The sequence below is a fragment of the Gopherus evgoodei genome, chromosome 8, assembly GCF_007399415.2.
Source record: "Gopherus evgoodei ecotype Sinaloan lineage chromosome 8, rGopEvg1_v1.p, whole genome shotgun sequence".
Taxonomy (NCBI): domain Eukaryota; kingdom Metazoa; phylum Chordata; order Testudines; family Testudinidae; genus Gopherus; species Gopherus evgoodei.
This window is the reverse complement of record NC_044329.1, coordinates 107,234,364-107,243,260: the sequence shown is the minus strand read 5'-3', so window position 1 is coordinate 107,243,260 and position 8,897 is coordinate 107,234,364.

Here is an 8,897-nt window from a genome sequence, read left to right as displayed (position 1 = left end):
GGCTGCATAAGACTCCGATGGTGATGACATCATGGCTGGATTGTATGATGCAATAGCGACGTCACAGCAGCACATGCTCCCGAGGGAATTCCGCCCCAAACCCTTACACATGCTGCACATGCTGGTTCATAAATCTGCAAATTGAATTTGTCAATAAATGAATGTGGAGGATCCAGCCGTGAGAGGAGGGAGGCACACAGGGCAGGGGCTGCATGGAGGTGGGAGATCACCCTGCAGTGCCCCACCCATTCCTCCATGGGACAGGGTCTCGGTAGGGAGCTGGCACCCAACCCTGACACAGCACAAGGGCCAAGTCTGCGTGAGAAACACCCCAGGGCCCTGCCCCTCTGCGCCAGGCTCACCAGGGGTGGGCAGGTTCAGCCCAGCAGGATCCAGTGGTAGAGGGCTTAGTGGGAGGGGGACCCATCATCCATGTGTGGAGTAAGAGGGTTTTGCGTAGGGCAAGCTGGGTGTGGGTGGCTCAGTGGGGGATCTGGATGCATAGTGGTTCAGTGGGGGATTCCATGTGCAGGGGCAATGGGACTCTGCAGGGGTCCAGGTAAAGGTGATTGGCACTCTGCAGGGGCGCCTGGGACTAAGTAGGGGGGTCTGGGTGTGGGGGACTCAGCGAGGGAGTCTAGGTGCTAGGGGAGTGGGGCTTGGTAGGATGGATTAGCCACTGAGCCTATAAGGCCCGTGGCCAGGGGCCCCACACAACTGGGGGGCCCTGGAGCCCCAGGCGGGCAGGGAAAGCCCCCGTGCCCTGACCCCGCTCCCCGGGCAACCATGCAGGGGAAACACCTGCCTGCCCCCCCTTGCTCCCTGGTGGCTTCACTGGGCACGGCGGTGGGAGAAAACCCCAGGCCTCCCAACCCTACTCCCCAGCGGCAGTGCCAGGAGCAGCGGCGGGGGAAGAGCCCAGACCCGAACTCCAGGAGAAGCCAGGAGCAGCAGGGGAAGTCCCAGCATCAGGACCCTCACTGCGGTCCCGGGACTGGAAGAGCTCTCACTCCCTGCTGCAGTCTGGGACCCCATCTCCAGCAGCAGCTGGGGGGCCACAGGGAATGCCCCCAATGCCCCCAAACCCCAGCAGAAGCTGGGTGGCTGCAAGGGAAGCCCCCAGGCCCCCTAACCCCATCCTTGGCAGAAGCCAGGGTGGGCAGGGGAAGCCCCCAGTCCCCCCCTACTCCACCCCAGCAGAAGCCGGGGGGGGGCATCAGAGGAAGCCCCAGCACCAGGACCCCAACTGCTGCTCCAGGAATGAAGGAGCTCTCGCTACCTGCTATGACCTCAGGGCTGTGGGAGTTTTCACCCCCTGCTCTGGCCTTAGGCCATGACAGGGTGACAGAGCTTCTCCGGTCTTGGGGTCGGAGTGAGTGGGCGGAATGAGGGCAACCCCACAGGGCCGGCTTTAGGCCAATTCAACCAATTCCCCTCGGGCCCCGCCCCTAAGAGGGCCCTGTGCCCAAGCCCCAGTACGGTATACGGGCAAGAGCTCATGCACTGTACCGGGGTGGCCTGGCTTCCCCAGGGGGCAATTTAAAGGGCCTGGGGCTCCCAGCAGGGGCTGGAGCCCCAAGCCCTTTAAATAGCCCCCAGAACCCTGGGGTAGTGGGTGGGCGACGCGGGCTCTAGCTGGCTCTGCCACCTCAGTCCTTTAAATAGCCCCTGGAGCCCAGGGCTCCCGTGGCTATGTAAAGGGCCAGGGCAGTAGAAGAAGGGAAGCCCCAGGCCCTTTAAATAGCCCCAGAGCCCCGAGCTGCTGCTGCTAACCTGGTGGGGGAGGGAGAAGGAGGAGGCACTCACCATACAGAGTGGGCTGTACCCCCTACCTGCCCCCCCTGCCCACAGCCAGCCCCTGCTGCACCCCCTGCCCGCACCAGCCCTGCACCCCCTGCCCTGCCTGCACCAGTTCCTATCTGCAGCCAGCCCTGCACCCCCTGCCCGCAGCCAGCCCGTCTCCAGCCAGCCTTGCACCCCCTGCCCGGCCTGCACCAGCTCCTGCCTGCAGCCAGGCCCACACCCTCTCCCTGTCTCCAGCCAGCCCTGCACCCCCTGCCTGCAACCAGCCCGTCTCCGGCCAGCCCCTGCCTCACCCTCTGCCCTTCCCACACCAGTCCTGCACCCCCTGCCCTTCCTTCACCAGCCCTGCACCCCCTGCCCTACCCGCACCAGCCCCGGACCCCCTGCCCTGTCTCCAGCCAAACCCTGCCGCACCACCCTGCCTGAAGCCATCCAGTTCTGCACTCCTTTGTCTCCAGCCCTGCAACCCATGCCACAACCCCATGTGGCCCTGCCTGAAGCCAGCCAGCCCACCCCACATACCCCTGTCTCCAGCCAGCCCCACTACCCCTTGCCCTGCCTGCAGCCAGACCAACACCTGCTTCAATGAGGGGGGCAGGAAGCAGCTGGGATCCACACATGTGCACACCCTAGGGTGACCAGACAGCAAGTGCGAAAAATCGGGACATGGGGTGGGAGGTAATAGGAGCCTATATAAGAAAAAGACCCAAAAATCGGAACTGTCCCTATAAAATCAGGACATCTGGTCACTCTAGCACATCCCCAGGGAGTGGTGGGGACCCACACATGGAAAACGGAGCTAATTTCTAGTTCAGGCCTATCTTTTTAAAAAAGAACTTTAGGTAGGGTTAACATACATCCGTATTTCCCTGGACACGTCAGGCTTTTTGGTTCTTAAATCGCCATCCGGGAGGAAAATACGGATATATGGTAACCCTATTGGTACAAAAATACATGTAACCCTTCTGCCCCTCTGAGTTGGCAGCAACAAGGGCCGGGTTCAGTATCCAGAGGTTCCGTTTCAGTAACACAATGCATAACTGGTTCGAGCCCCCACCCAGTGACCTGGGACACTCACATACCACACCCCCCCTGGGCGCCTCTAGGAGGCAATACTTCCCCTCTCGCAAGCACGGAGTCTGAGTGTAGCAAAATCTTTTTAATAAAGGAAGGAATCAATGCGGCATCCCATTGGAGAAACACCACAAACAGGATTATAACACAAACCATAAACAAAAACCCACCTCCAAGTACGTTTGGCACTGTCCTTTTTCCCCTTAGGGTTTTAAGTCCAATCACCCCAAAGTCCAACAACCCAAAAGTCTCTGGTCAATGCCACCCCAGAGTTCAAGAGTTATCTGTAGAGGTCCCTCCCCCCAGCCTGGGTAGAAAGGGGCACCTTACGTGGTCCGGGGCCAACTGCCCTGCCTCTCCGTGGGTTCTGTTTCCGCCTTCTCCACGAACTGCTCCGCTTTATGAGCTGCTCCACTCTGCTCCTCCAGCCGTCCTCAGGAACTGCTCCGCTCCACCAGCTGCTCTGCTCCATGAGCCGCTCTGCAAAACTGCTCAGCTCCGCTCGCTCTGTGGGCCGCTCCACTCGTCCCACAGCTACTCCGCTCTGCCAGCCGCTCTGCTGCTACCAGCTGTCCCGTGATCCGCGCCAGCCGTCCACACAAACTGCTCCACTCCACCAGCAGCTCTGTTCCACAGTATAGCTTCAGGCTCCCCCACTAGTTAGCACAGTACTCAGTGCTCTCAGCTCAGTAATTTCAGCTCTTCAGTGATTTCAACTCTTAGTGATCTCAGCTCTTAGTGGGGGAGCCCCAGTGCGAGTGCACCATTAGCCCAAAGTGCGTTCAGCTCAGTCACCTGTATTTAGATTCTTGAGGGAATAAAAAAAATCAACTCTGACATTCCACAGTGGAGAGAGGAGGGGGTGCAACTGGTGCTTCTGGCTCTACAGGGGACTGCACCACCAGGCACAGATACCTGTTCCCAACCTCTCTCCATTCACTGGGTTTTGGAACCCATGTCCCTTGTCTAGCAAGTACCACCCAACTGAGGGTGAGTCATTTGTCACCAAGCAGTCCCACAGCTCGGCAGTCTGGGATAGGGTAGGCGTGCCTATGCAAATACACTCTCTGACATTCTTTCCACCAGATGTCAGGGTAGAGCTTATCCTGACTCTGCTTACATACATACTGTGGCACATCCCTTAAATCAGAACTTTGTATAGGGAACCAGTTGCTAAGAAATGAAAGGGTTTTTGTTATGGTTTTTTTTTACATTTTTTTTTAGTCATCCCTGCAGGGGTCCTGCTGAAAATGTTCAAATTGGGCCCCACACTTCCTAAAGCTGGCCCTGGGTGGAAGAGGGGCAAGGCTTTGGGGAAGGGGCAGAAAGGGGTGGGGCTGTGGGTGCGGTCACGTGCAGAGGGGGTGGAACGGGGGCAGGACCACAGGTAGAAGGGGTGGGAAGTAGCTCCTCACTTACTGAAGCCAAGAGCCCCAGGAAACCTTAATCCACTTCTGGGTGGGGGTCCAGGTGCAGATGGTTGCAGCTCAGTGGGGTGGGAGGCCAGGTGTGTGTGGGGGTCATCAGGGTAGCCTAGGTGTGGGTTGGGTGGGGCTTATGGCCCTGCTTAATGGGGGAGCCCCAGCTGCTGCTGCCTCTGCTGAGGAGACACCGTATGCCGGGCACCCACTTTCCCCTTGCACCAATTCCCCTATCCCTTTCCCTTCCCCACCCAATTCCTTTCCTGTCCTCACTGACCCCTGTCCCCTCCTCCTCCCCTCACTCTCACAGCTCCATCCCCCGCCCTATCCCACTCCCTTCCTTCCCCACTGCCTTTTCCCCCCACCCCTCTTGCCCTGCCCCACGACAGGCACTCACTCACTGTGGTACACAAAACAGGATGGCTCCCAGCACACAGAAGGGGAGCACGACCAGCACTAGGATCCAGGAGGCAGCATCCAAGCCGCACTCTCTTTTAGCCAGGCAGCTCTGGGCTTCCAGAAATGGGGGGAGGGGGAGATGTGACTCCACTTGCCCCTTCCCTGCCTTGCCTCTGTTTGGGAGGGCTGTGCCCTCCCCCAAACTATGCCCATGAGTGTCCCTAGCCCCCACCCTCCCCAGTGCAGCTTCCCTTATGCTCAAATAAATGTGTTAGTCTCTAAGGTGCCCCAAGGACTCCTCCGTCTTTTTGTCAGGGTGATGCTTCCTATTTTCGTTCCCAAGTATCTACAAAGAACACAGGGTTTGTCATGAAGGATAGAGCCCAGCTCCATCTGGTCTGGTTTTCCACCTCCTTCCATATCAGAACAGATCACTGGCGCAGCAAGAGCTTGGATCTGATCCTTCAGAAGAAGGCACAGTCCCATACACCACACCCCCGCCCACCTCCTGCATGTGTGTGTGTAGCCATACCTTTAAAGCAACATACGTAGAGGGAAATAAACCTTGTCTCCTGCAGGTGGTTATTCACCTTTCTCCATGAAACCATAAAGTTTGATTACTTTATAATCTAGCATAAACAGCTGAAAATGTAGGATCAGTTATGACACTCTTGTTTATTTAAGTCCAGCCCCAGTGTTTGCTATACTGAAGTCCTACTGCGATAACTATACACTGCATAAGAAATGTCTCCTCTTGTTTGCTTTACATTTGCTAAATAAATTGCAAATTGAGCCCTTATCTTGTAATTATTGATAGTGGTAACAGAGGTGACGTGCAGGGAGGGGGGCATTCTGGGTCATGTGTCGTGTGTGTCCCCACCTCCGATTTGCTGCTTGGCTTGCACTGAACATGCTCACACACATTGTTGAACCCGGCTCCACCCCCACTACTGGCTGACATGGGCCATTTCGGAGGCTAGATAAGAGAAAGGGTTAAAACATCATGTCGTTATGTACTTATGAGCAACAGCTACTCTAGTGCAAGTGAAATGTCACCCAATAACTAACTCTGGTTCTTATCTACCTGGTGCTCTGAAAGGCTTTCAATCTAATTTACTTTAGAAAACATGCGTTGCTCTTGTGAATTTAGCACTTCTTGTCAACTGTCTAAAACGGTCCATCTTGATTATCACTACAAAAAATTTTTTTCTCCTGCTGACATAGCTCATCTTAATCAATTAGCCTCTTACAGTTGGTGTGGCTACTTCCACTTTTTCATGTTCTCTGTATGTATCTATATATCTTCTTACTATGTTCCATTCTATGCATCTGATGAAGTAGGTTCTAGCCCATGAAAGTTTATGCTCAAATAAATCTGTTAGTCTCTAAGGTGCCACATGTACTCTTGTTCTTTTTGCGGATACGGAATAACAAGGCTACTACTCTGAAATCTGCACCCTGACCAGGGGTGGCTCCAGGCCCCAACACGCCAAGCGCAAACTTGGAGTGGCAAGCCACGGGGGGCGGTCTGCCAGTCGCCACAAGGGCGGCAGGCAGGCTGCCTTTGGCGGCAGCCTGTGGAGGGTCCGCTGGTCCTGCAGCTTTGGCGAACCTCCTGGACCCGCCACAGGCAAGCTGCTGAAGGCAGCCTGCCTGCTGTGCTTGGGGCAGCAAAATGCGCAGAGCCGCCCCTGACCCTGACAAGAGATTCTGTATATAGTACACATGAAATATCTGCAGTCCAATGGCATGTATGTCTTTAAGACATGGTTAGCTAGCTCCACTCTCAGAAAATTCACCTCAAGCAACCCTGAGACCACCCCACTGAGGTCAGCTCTATGTAACTCATTATTCCACCATCATGATGAAAGGTTTGGCTGGAACAAGATGGCCCTGGTAAGGCGGTGAGACTGTCTGTGCCAGCTTTGCTACCGGAGATGAATTTGCTAGGGTCTGTTACTCACAACCAATGACCATCTCGGAACAAGTGTGAAGCAGTGGAGACATGATGAGGATCTAGTTTTTAACCACTCTACTTACTAGTGTTACACCAGCAACCCAAAGGCACGTTGCTGTGGAGAGCGTCCTGAATCAGCAGTGGTTACAGGGTAATACAATGGGATAATTCCCACATATATAATCTAGACACAAATAAAATCAAAACTAAATAAAGCACTACTCACATTCTTCTGTCCACAAGTAGTGGACACAGGACTGTATTGCGGCTCTAATTATATTTAACAAAGGAAACTCCTTTTCCTCCCCTCTCCCCTTACTTCCCTATGCCATCCACTCTCCCAACCCTATGGTTGGATTGGAGCTGTAAGAGTGTCCAAGCAACAAAATGCTCCATACCTTAGAATCATCCATCCATCCAGAGTCCCCCTCATCCATCCATCTTCATATCTTTCTTTCTATCCTCCCTCTCTGCACTGCCACACACCTGATCTGTAGGGTTCCCAGCCTTCCCCGGATTGTCTTGGTGTTTCTAGGAGTTAAAGATTAGTCTTTCATTAAACCCACTGTGCTACTAAAGCTACTGGTAGCTCCACTGGTAACCACAACTGCATGACAACAGCAGAGCCCAGTGACTCAGTGGTAGTTCTGAAGAATTTCACAGAGCCTCTTTCTTTACAATATACATGCAGCCTGCTGGCCTGTCCCTCAGCCCAGGAGCCTGGATCAGGCCCCTTCCTCAGAGTTCAGTATATTGGTCAAGCACAAAACAAAGCTATTGTCCGGACCAAAGCAAGCTGTAGGTGTCTAGAGGACTTTCCTCTTGCATCTCTTCTCCATTCTGGGGCTGGCCACATCAACCCACCTGCTTCCTATAGCCCACCTCCATTTGTATTCTCTTAGCTCTTTATAGTAAACCCCTGACCCCTCCCATCTGTGGCTGACAATGGAACAGGGCTTGCTGGGTCCTGGACTCCTGACTCTTCAAGGGGCAGAGCAGCTTGTTACAACACCAAGGCATGCAGACACCCAGTATAACCCCCCATAGCGTAACATGGTGTCATGAAAGGCAGTGGGCAATTATTACACAGTGGCAAATAGCATTGTTTCCCGGGCCGTTGTCGTCTGCAGCACAGATGGCTTGTTGAAAGTCGGTTGAGCAAGATAATCACTGCAAGAAGTGTCCAGCAAAGCACATCATTTACCTGTGGTTGTGATTGTTCTCCCCAAGACAGGGCAGGAATTTGAGGTGTTGCCAGAGTGAATAAGCAGAGGCATGTGCAGAATGTGCAGAGTTTCACAGGCAGAAGTGAGTCAGGATTGTCCATGGAGGGTGTATGCCCCAGGGTTAATTATTAAGATTTATAACACTATGGATACAAGCACCTGGCCTAGGCCTTTGCCAATGCTTAAAAAAACAATCCAGAGTAAAGTCAGCAGCTGCTCCACACCCCTATGCCAAGGCTAACAGTGTACAGAAAAAGCCACACCCAACAATTCTCACCCTCTTCCACATAATTGATCACTTCTAGTGCGTCCCTGCCTCCACAAAGGCCTGGGTGAATAAATGGGCTTTGCATCTTGCCCACATCTGAGCCATTTCTGACTAAGGGCTTGAAAGTTGTACCACGATAACCATGTTGGTTAAGGGGCTGGTTTTTTACTGATATAGTTCTACTGGTATAAGCCCAAATGAAGACACAGTTATATCAGTAAAAAAGTGCCTGATACCAGTACAGTTATTCCTCATCCCTTACAGAAATAGCTCTAACTAAGCACCTTTATACCGATATAACGCCTGTACCACTTCAGCTATACTGGAATCATTAAAACAGCACAACTTTCTAGTGTAAACATGGCCCACGTGGAGAATAGGTTCCAAATAGGGCAACTTGGAGACTTTCCATCAAAATGAGAAACTGAGAATGAGAAACTGCGGAACTGGAATTAATTTGCAAACTGGACACCATTAAACTAGGCTTGAATAAAAACTGGGAGTGGATGGGTCATTACACAAAGTAAAAACTATTTCCTCACGCTAATTTTCCCCTACTGTTACTCATACCTTCTTGTCAGTGTTGGAAATGGGCCATCCTGATTATCACTACAAAATTTTTTTTTCTCCTGCTGATAGTAGCCCACCTTAATTGTATCAGAGGGTAGCGTGTCAGTCTGGATCTGCAAAAGCAGCAAAGAATCCTGTGGCACCTTATAGACTAACAGACGCTTTGGAGCATGAGCTTT